We start from the raw sequence: 14,668 nt of genomic DNA, 5'->3' as shown, positions 1-14,668 counted from the left end.
TATAATTTTCTTTTTTTTTACAAAATTGTTAATTGTTAATAAAAATTAAAATGGGGTGTCACATCACTAAATGAAAATAAGTTGTGCACAGATGTCTTGCAATTTACAGGTTATTGCCATTCATCAACATATGCATGTGAGCATGATGAAGCTTTTGCAAATCTAGCAGAAATTTTGAGTTCGGTTTTTGGTTCATGATAATATTTACACATACCTTACATAGTTTATGAAAGAAGGTGATAAATGATGCTCCATGCTGTTTTTAACATATGAACAACCATCTTGCACGGGCTGGCAGAGAGTTTCATCTTTGGTGTCACAGGGAATTTAATTTAATTACTTTTTTATTCTGATGCAGTTCATAATTGTGTCATTGCTCTCAAAGATGTGCTAAATGCTTCCAAACATCATGTTGTTGTTCTTTTGGCTGCTCCCTGTTCAGCGTCACCATAGCGGATCACCTGGCCTGCATATTTGATTTAGCAAAGGTTTTATTACAGATGCCCTTCCTGACACAACCCTCCCATTTTATCCAGGCTTAAGACCGGAAAAAAGAGTTAGCTCCTCAGTGGCTGGATTAGCTCCCTGCCTGGGAATCAAACCTGGGATGTGGCATCCTGCTGCTGGACCACCAGGAGGCTGTTAAATCTATTAGAAAGAGAAAATGGGACTCAAGTAATAGTTTCCAAAATTAAATTTTCTTCCTACTTTATCTGAACGAATGGGTCAGACTGAAGTTTACAAAGGAAGATCTGCAGTTTTGGAGCAGTCAGGTGAACACTTAAATAGCATTTTAAAGAGGGTGCTTTGCATTTTTTTTGAAGAAGAATTTGGATATCTTTATGTATTTTCCTACTTTCAGAGACATCTAAATATAAATGTAAATATTAAACTTTGTAACTTTTATTACTTTTATTATTTTTTATATTTATCTGAAGCTGCTTTGAGACAATGTCCATTGTTAAAATCTCTATACAAATCGAATTGAATTAAGGACACACACACACACCTGACATATGAAACCACATAAACACATACTGTACCTGCATGGCATTTCTATTTAAATCACATTTTTCTTAAAAATAAGCACAGGTGAAAAGACTTCTTCTCCCACCCAGTTACTGCCACAAATGTCCATAAATAATCAATACAAATGCTTTCATGCATATTTAAATGTACATAAATTTTTAAGTTAAATAGCATTTACAGTGAGAGAGAGAGTGAGAGAGAGTGCGAGAGAGAGAGAGAGAGAGAGAGAGAGAGACAGACAGACAGACAGACAGAGAGAGAGAGAGAGAGAGAGAGAGAGAGAGAGAGAAGAAATAAAAGAAATATTTATTTGATAGGTGAGTGAATATTATGTAGAGGACTATTAAGAAATCTAAACAGGAGTCAGAGATTAAGACAAATAAATAAATAAGATAAATAAATAAATAAAAATAAATAAATAAACCTTTAAAAGAAATAAAAGTGGTTATGTCTGAAATACAAATTACAATAAAAAAAGTTGTTACTGGTCTCAGCTATTCACAATTGAAGCACAACATTCTCACACAGAATGAGTTAATCGAGTTGTTGTTTAAGGGAAACAAGGACCTGGATCTCTTTCTGTTGTGCCATGTAGTGGAGTACAGTACATGCCCTGACAATCCGGCTGCTTCTTTTATGGGTGGTATAGCAGTCTCCCATATAAAGCAACATTTCTCCTGACATATTCAGGCAATGCCATTACACTTTAAGCAGAATAGCATATAAGAGTGAGTCATTATAGCATCTCTTCTCTGCTCTTCTGTGGGCTTATAGAATTAAATTGTTTTTGATTTCTTTGCTGTTGGCCTGTTCCGCCACCATGTAAGGAACTCTGATGAACTGACTTGTCAGTTTATCTACGCCATCCAATATAGCTGATGTGATGGTGCTTAAGGAAGGCTTGGATATCCCTGATCTGTCCAAATATTGTTAAGACCTGTCAGTGGGGAGGTATTGCACATTGATCTCTTTAAACCTAGGAGCAACTCAGCAGATAGTTCCAAGAGAATGGCTCCTCCAAATTTAAATCTGTCATCCTGGCAAGTGGTGTTAAAAATCATGTTCTCACCTTATTGTTTAGTTGGTCTTCATTCTCCTTGACATTTATATCATTATGAAGCCTATTAATAGATTTTTTAATTTAGGAAATTACTTCACAGCTGTTTGCAGCCTGTAATTACCCACAATTAATACCAATACATAATGATTAACTATTTCATTTGGCAAAGGGATTAAACTGTAGCCTGCAAATAGTTAATTGGAGCAATAAATATCAATACACAGAAACAGATTAACCAATTAACCAGTCAACATACACAAACAAACAAACAAACAAACAAACAAACAAACAAACAAACAAACAAACAAATAAACAAACTCAAACATTGTGTTATGCTTTGATGCTTCTCATGTCCAAGTAGCCTATGTGCATTTATTATAGAGCAGCATAATTTTATGTGTACGTGTGAGTTGCACATTTAGCAGTAATTCTCTACATATTCATAGGGTGTCGTTAATTCCTGCTGTTTCTAAATGGTTGCGGATGGCTCTATGCATGAGTCAAAGCTTCCTGGTTTCTGTGTGGGAGGTTGCATACTCACTTTGCAGATCCATTTTCCTGCGTACGTACTCTTTATAAATGAGGGTCAGGGTGAAAATCCTTTATGCTAAAACCCATTTAAATGTGCACCGAGATTTTACAGTGATTAGTCTTGCCATTTATTACAACTGCACATTCATCCAGTTGAGAATCAAAGGCTCATATATGTCAGTTATTACCATTTATTTTATGTCATAGAGAAATTTGGTACCTCTACATCTGGTGCAGTATAAGCTTGCATTGAATTTTCCTCTAAGGTCACTCAGCTCTTTATACACTTCATTAGGCTAATCCACTTGACTTTCTTTAAATCAGTAAATCTGAATAAGTATAGCTAATCTCTTTAAAAAGCCTGTAAACCTCTATTTCAGTGAACCGTTTCCTCCCTAAATGTGACTATCAATGTTTGTCACTGTGAAATGGCTGAAGTAATGGATCTTTTCACAAAGGGCCTTCTGAAAACAGTAACCAATATGCATCTGACTAATGGTATGTTTAGTTATGGTATAGCTAATAATTGTATACTTAATTAATATAATTATATTTATGTATGATACAGTGCAGTATTGGGTGGTTAACATCACTCTTTTGGAGTAGACCAGAAAATTCTTTGGAACTTAATAGCTTTACTGGTGCTCCTTTATTAACAAGAGCAGAAAGTTTAGGAAAGCCCACATACTCATCTGCCATGCTTTTTATTGCTTAATATAAAAATATTCCATGCCTTTGTAGCATAATGCAAAGAGGCCAATTTCAAGAGATTTTTGTTAGCTGCAAATGAGCTGTTACTAGTTGTCATGAAAATGAAAAGTTGAATAACATCCATCACATCTGTAACTCTAACCTGTGTGAGCAAAATTTATTTGTCGTCATTCATGGCCTGCTTGAGTGTGGTTGGAAACATCAAAAAATCTATGTGTCACTGTACAGTGGGACAATGACATGCCATGTTTCATCTACAAAGGCTTTTATCATCTCAGTTCTGCATTACATCAAGCTGAAGGTAAAAAGCATAAGAAAACTGTGGTCAGGATTCCTGAACAGTTGGCGTTTTAGTATAAAGTCACTGCTGTCATTGAATTTCCTCTTTAAATTCAGCCATGAAGCAACTCTAATCTTGGGTAGTGGTTCAATTTGAAATCCTTTATAATACACTTTGTTTTCATGCAGACCAAACAAATTGGTTTGGCCTTTAATTCCATGAACAGATCATCTATATCCCATTTTTGTAATTTTGTATACAATTTGTTGTAGGCAATATACTAAGATAAAGCTGCGTATGACACTGACATAGTAATAACATACCCTGAAAAATATCAATGATTAATATTGAAACTGAATAGTGACCAAACTATATAGACTGTACTCAAAGGCTGGCGTTGTTCATCTCTGGTCCAAGTTGTTACCTTGAAAAAGGCTTTTCTTATGCCCAGGGAAGAGACTGTCTCACTCTGCATCTGGTATCAGTCTAGTACTTCTTTAATGGAAACAAACTAAAAAAAATTATATTTAATCCTGCTTCGGTCCTCCATAGTGCACATATCCAATATGCAGTAAATTAAATGGAGTTGCATTAATTCACTAATTGTACAGGTGTTTTTCAACTGCATTTGCATAATGTGATAATTTTTAGTAAAACGGAAACTGATATATAGCTGTTTTAAGCCTTATGAAGTTAAACATTCAAATATTTACACCATTTTTTATTAGACCTAACTAAATTAAGTTTTTAGATAAAAAAAAAATATATACAGAACAAAACATAACAATATTTTTTTAAAATGTATCACGAGGAAACATTACATTTCTCATTTTAGTTTTACATAATGATCATACGCTAATTTTTGTAGTCAGAGTAGAGGGAGAGCAGTTAACCCCAGTCAACAGGGAATACGACTGACTCAACGATTTACACTATAGAAGTTCTAAGACAGAAAGAAAATGACGAGGAATGGATTCAGATTGAACCATTACATGATACGAAGCTCTATTTTGGAGGTAATGGGTTATGGTGAGAGTATCTGTATAGTGCACTGTATCTGCACTACTTCATCTGTCTAAAGAGTGCTGAAAATAAGCTGGAATGGGATGAACACTTTCCTGCTCTTATCCTATTACAGAAATGGAAAGACAAAGTTCAAGGGTATTTTAAGGGTGTTGGAAAATGCACAGGCAAATTAAGATGCATAGGAAATTAAAATAATATACGACCCCTTTTCCAAAAGAAGTCGGGATGCTGTGTAAAATAATAAATCGGAACAGAAAGTCTTAATTTGCAAATCATTTAAACCCTATATTTAATTGAAAATAGAAATGTTTACACTCTATTGCGTCAGCTCTGCTTTTAACAACACACTGTTTGGGAACTGAGGGGAGCAATTGCTATAGTTTTGAAAGTGAAATGTTTTAGTCAAATGCTTTGTTCTAGCTTGTGATAGGATTTCAGCGGCTCAACAGTACAGGTATATACCTTTTCATAGTGTGCCAAATGTTTTCAGTGGGTGACAGGTCTGGACTGCAGGCAGGCAGGTCTTTTTAGTATCCGGAATCTTTTACTACAGAGCCATGTTGTTGTACTATGTGCAGAATGTTGTTTGGCAAAAGCAAGGCTTGTCATGAAAAAGACTTCACCTGGATGAAAGCAAATGTGTTGCTCCATAACCTGTATATTTTGTTTTTCTTGCCTTTATAGATATGCAACTTGCCATGCCATGTTCACCAGAGGTGTAGTCCTCAAAAAAAAAGTGGTATACTACTACCCCCTGTTCCCTGCCACGCTGCCAAAACAAGAAAAGCAAAAACAACACACAGAAGTCAATGTTTGCATTTACATGACATTAACATCCATGCCTTTAGCAGACACATTTATCCAAAGTGCATTTGAGTTACATACATTTTATCAGTATCTGTGTTCCCTGGGAATCGAACCCACAACCTTTGCGATGCTAACATAATGCTCTACCATAATGCACTCATACACTTATATAAAAACTATTTCTCATTCAATTATGAATTGTGCATTGAGCTAAAGCAAGTACAGAGACCATAGAGTATAACAATATCTGTAATAGCTCTTATATAAGCAGCAGGATTACATATGTTTGACAAAAGCTGATTTACACATTGAAGTTTACATCACAGTGAAATGTATATTGTTGTATATTGTTTATAATGCAAACAATAAAAAAATAATCAAAAAGCAAGGTTTCTCAAAATAAGTGTTATAGTATAACTATCAGGACATCAGTGATGTGTGAGCTGAGTTTGGTGACAGTACAGTGTATTACAGTGAAGTTATTGAATATAATTTCCATAATAGTGAAGTTATGGAATTATTTTCATATTTAAAAAGATCATATAAAATTATACAAAAAGTAAGTGTTGTAGTATAACTATCAGTGATGTGTGACCTGAATTTGATGACAGTACAGTGTATTGCAGTGAAGTTATTGACTGTTTTTTAGTATTCGCTTTTCGGGTTTTGCACTTTGCAGACGGTCCCTTGGAATCTGTCTCTCAGCCGTCTGCACATTGAGACTTGTGTATTTTGTCCACCTCGGAGGAAAGCTGATTTTGAGGAAAATTGGGTTGTAGCTGCCTCTCTACATTACTACTATAGAAAAGAGGTGTTATTTGTGTAATAAGAGCGTTTAGCTCAGGAGTTATTGACTCGGGAAACTCCAATCTGTAAATATGCGGCCAACTTTACTTAAGTCTGCTTCAGCATGACACCAGCTTCTGTTGATGAAGTAAACTGCTCCCTGTAAACGCTCGGTGAAGTTGGTACATGACAGATGTTGGGGCGGGGAAAGCGGGCGGAATTCAAATAAAAATGAACCAATTACAACGAAGTTTTGCGAGTTAAAAAATGCGATGCAGTTATAGGGGAAGAAAAAACAAGGTTAAATTATGGACGTTTTAAGCAGCAAAACAAGTGGGTATACCGAGGGTATACGCTAATATTAAGCCATAGAAGTCGTTATACGCAAACAGCCCTGGGGAAAAAGTAAGCATACTGCGTATACGTGCGTATGGCCCCGACTACACCACTGATGTGCACCAATGCATTTTCATGCCATTATGAATACTGGCTTTTGAATTGTGTGCTGATAACAAACAGAATGGTCCCTCTCCTCTTTAGCCTGGAGGATGTGGAATGCATGATTTCAAAAAAGAATTAAACATTTTGATTAGTTAGACCACAGGCCTGTTTTGCATTTCACCTCAGGCCCAGCGAAGACAGCTGAGTTTCTGGATCTTGTTTATATGTTTTCTCTGACAGACAAACCGTGAACAACAAACTGTTCAATGAAATTGGTTTTCAGACGTTTAACGAAACCAATGCAGTGATTTCCATGTCAAAATCATGTCTGTTTTTAGTGAAGATCATACTGTAGCTAATATGTATTAGTTTTTTGGCATTGTTCTTTGCATACAGAGATATCTCTAAAACATGAAACATCATCCCCATCTTTATACCTTTTTGGGATGCTCTTAATATACCCACCCATATTATTGTCCGTTTGCAAGTTTTTGCCCCTTTCCCAGGTGTTGGTGGCATCAAATTTAAAATCAGCATATATTTCTGGCAAATCAATACAGTTTCTCAATTTCAACATTTAATATGGACTGTTTTCAATTAAATTACTTTACATGCTGAAATCTTCATATGCTGTTTTTATGCAGTCTTTTTTTATGCAAACGTTTTTTTAAGACCACACATTATTACAGTCCTGAAGATGTTGAAGAAATATGTTAAGAAACATAAGTGTTACATATACTCACTGTTGGAATGTGCTATATATTCTATTTTCACCCGTGTTAGTTGTTGTTGCCCTTTTGGCTGCTCCCTGGGGTCGCAACAGCGGAACATCTGATACACATTTTTTTTAATACCCTTCCTGATGCAACCCTCCCATTTTATCTGGGCTTGGGACCCCTCAGTTTCTGGGGTTTTCTCCTCATTTTCATTACATTTCTATATAGGATTTAGGATGCTCAGAAACTGACCCACTTTCTTATGAGATGTTGTTTTACTGAAATAAACTTGATTTAAATAAAACAGTTGTGGATCCTTAAAAATGGCCTTGACCGCTTTTGACTATCCATCATAATCACACAATAATTCCACCATAATCCTTTCTCTAATTTAAAACCCTTAATTACCACGGTAACCATGGAGCCTGGCAATTAATTGTTGATTCACAACAAATGCAAGTCTTTGTTGGGTTTTTGTATTGATGACACATTTCACAAAGCTTGATGAAATCACACTGTGATTTGTGATTTATAATTACAGAAAGGACAAGAGGAAAAAATAAAGGCTGGAGCAGTTATTTGTCCTTGTGTATTTCTTTTGTGTGTCAGACAGACAGGCAGACAGAGAGACAGACAGACAGAGCTAGAGAGACCAAAAGAAAGAGACAAAGTAAAAAAGTAAGAAGCTAAGAAAATGCAAAAGAAACTATCCAGCAGCTCAACAGGATCAGCAAGTCCACAGCTGTGTTTAAAATGCTGCCCATATACTATCTATTCCTTACATCCGGCAAAGTATTTTTAGCACATTTCTTTATCAGCCTAGTTCATTGTGTAGCCATGAAATGCTTGCAGAACGTTTTCACATTGCATTCAAAATTGGTCCATAAGTAGTGGATAGGGTGCAGTTTTGGACATATAGGGTGACATTAGAATGTATTTAGCATGCTAACACATTTGCCAAAAATGTTTGAAAGAATCACCATATTATTTCAATAATAGTTACACATGTTGTAGTGTTTCGATTTAACAATATTTTTATTGATCTTTTTCTCTTTGGACCAAAAAGAGAGTCAAAGTGACATTTTTGACTAGTTTCACCGGAATATTTTTGGTGGCTAGACTTTTGGTGTATCCTTAATAAATATAGTTAAATAATGGTAACTATGTACTTGGCTAATTGTAGCTATGTCTAATATACACTATATGAACCAAAGTAAGTGGATACAACTATCACTGCCATATACACCTATTACAAAATCATGGGCATTAACATACTGTAATAACAACCTCCACTCTACTGGGCTTTCCAATTTCCAGCCTTTCCACTAGAGCATGACTGTGGGTATTTGTTCACATTTAGACAGAAGAGCATTAGTGAGGGTCAGGACCTGATCTCAAGTGATATGACATAGCTGACCTAGCAGCTTATCTCAAAGATGTTCATTTGGAATTGATGTCAGGGATCTGTGAGGGAACTCTAGTTCTTCCACTTCAACCTTGGCAAACCATGTCTTTACTTGCTTTGTGTACAGGGGCATTGTCATGAAACAAGCTTGGGCTCTTGTGTGAAGGCGAATCTTAATGATACAGTATACAATGACATTCTAGTGCTTACAACCTCGTGGCAATAGAGTGGGGGCGGTGCACATATAGGTGTGATGGTTAAGTGCCCATAAACCTTTGGCTGCACTGTAGATTGATAGATTTTATTTCCACATAATAAAAATAGTATAGAACTTTCCCATTCATATTTAGCATGACAGAACCAAAGAGCACCGTGTTAGCACATCTTTCAAGCAGGAACATGGAGATGAGATGAGAGCACTGTACAAAACTTCACATGTAAGATGGAGTGATATGCAGTTATGCTGCATTCAACTAATGGTCATAACCTGTAATAGGAAAAGACAAAGAAAACAACCTCTTATCTTGGATTTCCTATTCAGGTATGTGAGATGTATTCTCGACCCTGAGTTCAGCAAATTATGGTTATCAACATGGCTGCTCAAAAAAGTAGCACTTTTAAGTGAGTTATGGTGCATAAGTATTTGTTTTGAGGAGTTTAAATTAAGTATTGGATTTGAGGCAGTACATATACAGTACATCACTATGGAGTCAGAATGGTTTCGTTATTCTGAATAAATATACTATGATCCACAAATAAATATAAAGAGTTTCACAAATATTTTTTAAATCAACAAATGCACAATAAGCAAACCGTAAATATATGTTACAAATTTCACAAAAAGAAATGAAATTCACAAATAAATAAAATGGGATTTGCAAATAAAAAAATATTTATAAATATATATTTAATTGTATTTATTTGTGAATGGCTTCCTGCTCATTTGTGGATCGCGTTCTGTGCATTTGTGGATTTGAAACATTTCTAACGTCAAGACGTGCACAAGAATCCACAAATATGTGGACAAATACGCCCACCGTCTACTCCAGCCAATAGACCGTGCCACGATTGGTCAGCGCCACGAGACCGTTGGCTGGAGTAGACGATGGGCGGAGTCCACCTATTTGTGGATTCTTGTGCACGTCTTGTGCATATTTATAAATATTTTTTTTATTTGCAAATCCCATTTTATTTATTTGTGAATTTCATTTCTTTTTGTGAAATTTGTAACATATGTTTACGGTTTGCTTATTGTGCATTTGTTGATTTAAAAAAATATTTGTGAAATTCTTTATATTTATTTGTGGATCATAGTATATTTATTCAGAATAACGAAACGATTCTGACCCCATACATCACTTATCACAGTTAGCTGACAAGCTTGTATTTTTCCCCACTTTGTACCTTAAATAACAGAGTTTGGAAATGATGTAGTTCTGAATTCTGACTTCCTTAGGTAAGCCAAATGCAGCATAAATACCAGACCTATGTAAGTGTCAGTCATCGACACTCAATTGTCATCTGACTCATCTGAAGTTTTACTGGGGGAGAAAAATATATGGCATATATTTAACTCATGGTTATAAAAGAAGATGAATTTAAAACATGTTCAGCACCTTAAGGCCAGTGGTTTAGAGTCTTCTACAAGTGCTGTCAAATAAAACTATCGGTGGCATTAAATCTGTCCTTCAGTTGAAGCAAGATTGTCAGATATTTAGTCTTCAGAGGGTTGGGGCGATGTTTACACTTGCTGCTTAAAGCTCAATACTTATTCATATCTGATCACAGTACATCTTTACATTCTTAAATGCTATGCATTGGGCACATCATGTCTATTTTTGATGCCAAGACCACACAGTTGGCATGAAAGTTAATTTGGCCTTCATAAAGGGACAAAATGTTTCAAACTGGCGTGGTGTAAACTTCCATCTGTGTAGAATTATTTATGTATATGATGATGTGCCAAGAACACATACTAATGTCATAGGACATTAGAATGTATTTCACGTTCTTCTTTTTTTTTTTTAAACTGAGTTTTTGAACACATTCCTGTGTTTTTTCCTGGTTAATTATCAGGGTTTCATAGTCGGTTTATTAACTGGCTTCTCATGCCACTGAAATTAGATAATCTGATGTTAAATAAGAAGAATGTTTTTTTAGAAGAAACATTTAACTTTTCTAATGATGAATTTTTGTAAAACTGTAATTGGAATGTAAAATGAGGTCTTTATATAACATCTAAGTATGCAATATGCAGTCACATACTGTCTTAAAAAAGAGTGTATTAAAAGTAGTAACACACACTAAAAATGACAATCTTGACCTGTATCAAGCATCCTTTATCTATGACTTCCTGAATATTTCATTTTTCTGTCTTCTGAAAACATTTCCAGAGCATTTGAGTTACTTACTTGTCTGTCTATTTGCCATCCTAGAGGGCAAACAGAGTAATAACTACAGCAGACAAATGTAAATATTGCCTCTCTATTTGACTGTTTCAATATTTTGCTTTTGGTTAATGGTGTAAAGTGTGATAGTTTAATAGACTCTGCCCACCAGCAAATGGGAAATGAGTGTTTGTATAGAGAGAGAGAGAGAGAGAGAGAGAGAGAGAGAGAGAGAGAGAGAGAGAGAGAGAGCGAGAGAGAGAGAGGTTGTTTACTTTTCACAGGACTTTGGCATAGAACGATCAATAAGTTACTCAGGACAACCATTCTGTCTGTCCTCTTTAGTTTTCCTGTCTGTTTCTCCCCTCTGTCCACATCTTTTTATCTCTTGTATGACTGTCTTTCTATGACTTATATCTTATTCTCCATTCAGTTCAGGACTCCTTACTTTCTTCACCAGAACTATCCACACTGCTTCCCTTACAATCCACCCCTTTACTTGAACACCCCCTATTTTCCAACTGTGTGTGTTTGTGCAGATCTGTTTAGTATAGATTGTGCAGTTTTGCTCCTCCTGGAGTGACTGCTGTAATAAAGAGCATCAGCGCAGGCCTGCGGCGGTGAAACAAAACTAATTAGGGTGACAAGTGGGACCTGGTCAACTCAGTTGGCTGCATAGGAGGCTGCTTCATCTCCACCATCATCCCTTCCTCATGGGAACACTGACGAATACTCTCATTTTCTTTAGGACAGTTAGTGCGTCGTTCAAGGAAGAGGAGGAGGGGATGTCAGTAAATGAAGCTGCGTTGATGTCTCAATTGAGCAAATCATGTCTGCCTTACCAGTTGCTAAAACTAGATTAAAGTGACTGATTTTGTTTCACACTTACTCTACACAGCATACAGCTGCAACATTTCCACATGCAATTAATGGACACGGCTGTTAATTGCTTTCCAGAGGACCTTATCAGAGATTAGGGAACAATAATGGAGAGTGAAGGGTGCATGATTTGTCTTTTGAATAAGACGATAACTAGGAAGAAGGATCCCTTGCTCAGGGGTGTGTTCGTCCATTAACACATAATGCCAATTGTCTAATAAAAGACAGAGGAAAGGACTGATCATTTGTCTTTAAGATTAAAGAACACATGTCTAAGGATGTGGAATAAACATGTTTTCATGGACTTTGTGCCAGTTTCCTGGTCATTAAGCTTACCCAATATGAGACATATGCTTATGTTTGAAAGACTGATTTAAAAAGACTGGTACAAAAATACATTTATCATATTACAAATAAAGAATATACAACAAACTAGATCTATCTATCTAATGTTAAAATATACACATATACAGTACAGTGACAATCTGAACATCAGAAACAACCACTGGACCTCCTGGAGCTAAGGATTAGTAGCAAGGAGCTAATGTTTGCACCCACAAAGCAAGACACCACCCCACTCATGTTTGTATGCACACACACACACACACACACACACACACACACACACACACACACACACACACACACACACACACACACACACAAAATCTGGGTGTTGAGAGCACAATGCAGCATGGAGCATTTACCTAATGAATGGAATACTATCACCAAAGATCCAAACCCATTTCTTAGGTTCCCAGAAAGCAACAAATTAGTCATGCACTGTATTCAGAGATGATAAACAATTCCACAAGAATCAAAGGCAACACGCAGACCCAAAAAAAAGGCTGCACTTCCATACATATGAGAGTTAGATAAAAAAGTTGAGATACTGAAAATGAAATACACACAAAATACAATTAAACTAGCGAAACACAATTAACAAAACAAAACAATAACACTGACAGCCCAACTTCTCACGTATGAAAGAGACAACATGATGGACAGATGAATAGAACCTTCTCGAATAAAGCAAAACAGCAGCATCCAGAAATGTGTATGGGTTTATCTGACCCAAATCAGTACAGGGAGCAAACACATACTGTGTGGGTAAGGATTCATCCAACCCAATTCAGTATAGTGAACAACTACACATGCCAGGAGTCTGGGGACTTGTCAAATCCAAACAAGTAAAAAAGTAACAAGACAACTAAAAATATACAAAGAAAAAAAGACATCAAGAAAGGAGTTACTCATACCTGCAGATGGACACAATTAAGTGCCAGCAGTGAAGAAAAGATCCCCAACTGTTCTGTCTATGGAGTAAGCTACAATTATGTAACTATAGCATACAAAAAACTGACTAACCAAAATACTTGCGGCATAACACTCTGGCAATCAAAGGTAACACAGTAAAGGGCACTCAGTGAAACATTTCCAGGTACCACAAGGCAGCTCTATAACACCCCCTACCACCAATACCAGTAACTGATAGGCTAATCATTGAGTTAACGTTATCAATGATGAAATTAAAAGCAAAGCAAGGTTGTAACCTGCCCTGCCAATAAAGGGTTAATGTGTCTTATAGAGAAAAGACAAACTATAAATAATCTTTAAATATAGGACTTTCATTTGCTTCTTGAGCTCTTGTAATATCTGTTTTAAACATTTATCAAGCCACAGGGTGAACTTACTTAAAAGCAGACCTCACTCTAAATGTGTGCAATGTTTCACTCACTAGAAAGGAACAAATTTAATTTGAAAATGAGTTGTTGAATTACTTCAATTATGCTGCATTTTGAATCTTCTTCAAAATGTATCCTATGTATTATGCCTCCTAATTACTGATGAGCTTTGAAAAAGGATTGATTTCTGTTGCTTTAGTGTAGTTTGACTCCTTTATTTCCCTTAGCTGCAGCAGCTTGGCACTTAGTGTAAGAGCACTCTAAATATTTAACAATCAAGCATTAGCACCTTATTTTACCAAGTCATTCTCCTCCCTCAGAAGCAGATGTAAAATTGGAGAAATGGAATTCTGGTGTCACTTGGTATGTAGGCTGCAATTAGTTAGAGCAGAAACATGCAGCTGTGCTGAACACAACAATGAGAGCCATTTTAGAAATGAAATAACTGAGGTTGCATTTTAAATAAGTGCTTTGGGCTGACAGAAGCAATGCAAATACATTCAATAATAACCTCATCATAAAAGTAGATGTCACATCACACACACACACACACACACACACACACACACACACACACACACACACACACACACACACACACACACACACTGTAGTAACTCTTTGAATTAAATAATGATAAAACTTTGCATCAGCGTTCAACAACTCATAGATAACTATGCAGGAGCTAAGGAAGAACGAATGAGTAGTTCTTCATTAAAACTTATATTATTCATATGAAATACTAACAATTGCTTGGTAATTACTGTTAGAATTGTCTATTAACTATGTTGTCTTGAGCAGTAATCTCAGAGTCTTACATTACTCTTGCAGAACTACTAATTAATATGGCTCTTTTATAATAACTACTGATGAATTATTAATCACACCAACATTAATTCCCAATAGCAAAGCCTTACCTTCCTCA

At 35.9% G+C, this 14,668-nt stretch overlaps 1 long non-coding RNA gene across 1 annotated transcript; it reads right to left on the bottom strand.

Moving 5' to 3' along the window:
• Positions 1–196: 196 nt before the first annotated feature.
• Positions 197–13,446, bottom strand: LOC132859313 (uncharacterized). Its single transcript, XR_009649729.1, has 3 exons — positions 13,318–13,446; positions 3,977–4,106; positions 197–648 (listed from the first exon to the last, which is right to left on the bottom strand). It is a non-coding gene; the product is annotated as an uncharacterized LOC132859313 (long non-coding RNA).
• Between the last annotated feature and the right edge of the window lie 1,222 nt (positions 13,447–14,668).

This window comes from Tachysurus vachellii, chromosome 2, assembly GCF_030014155.1.
Source record: "Tachysurus vachellii isolate PV-2020 chromosome 2, HZAU_Pvac_v1, whole genome shotgun sequence".
NCBI classification, from domain to species: Eukaryota; Metazoa; Chordata; class Actinopteri; order Siluriformes; family Bagridae; genus Tachysurus; species Tachysurus vachellii.
The sequence above is the reverse complement of the archived record's forward strand: the minus strand, read 5'-3'. Positions and strand labels throughout refer to the sequence as shown.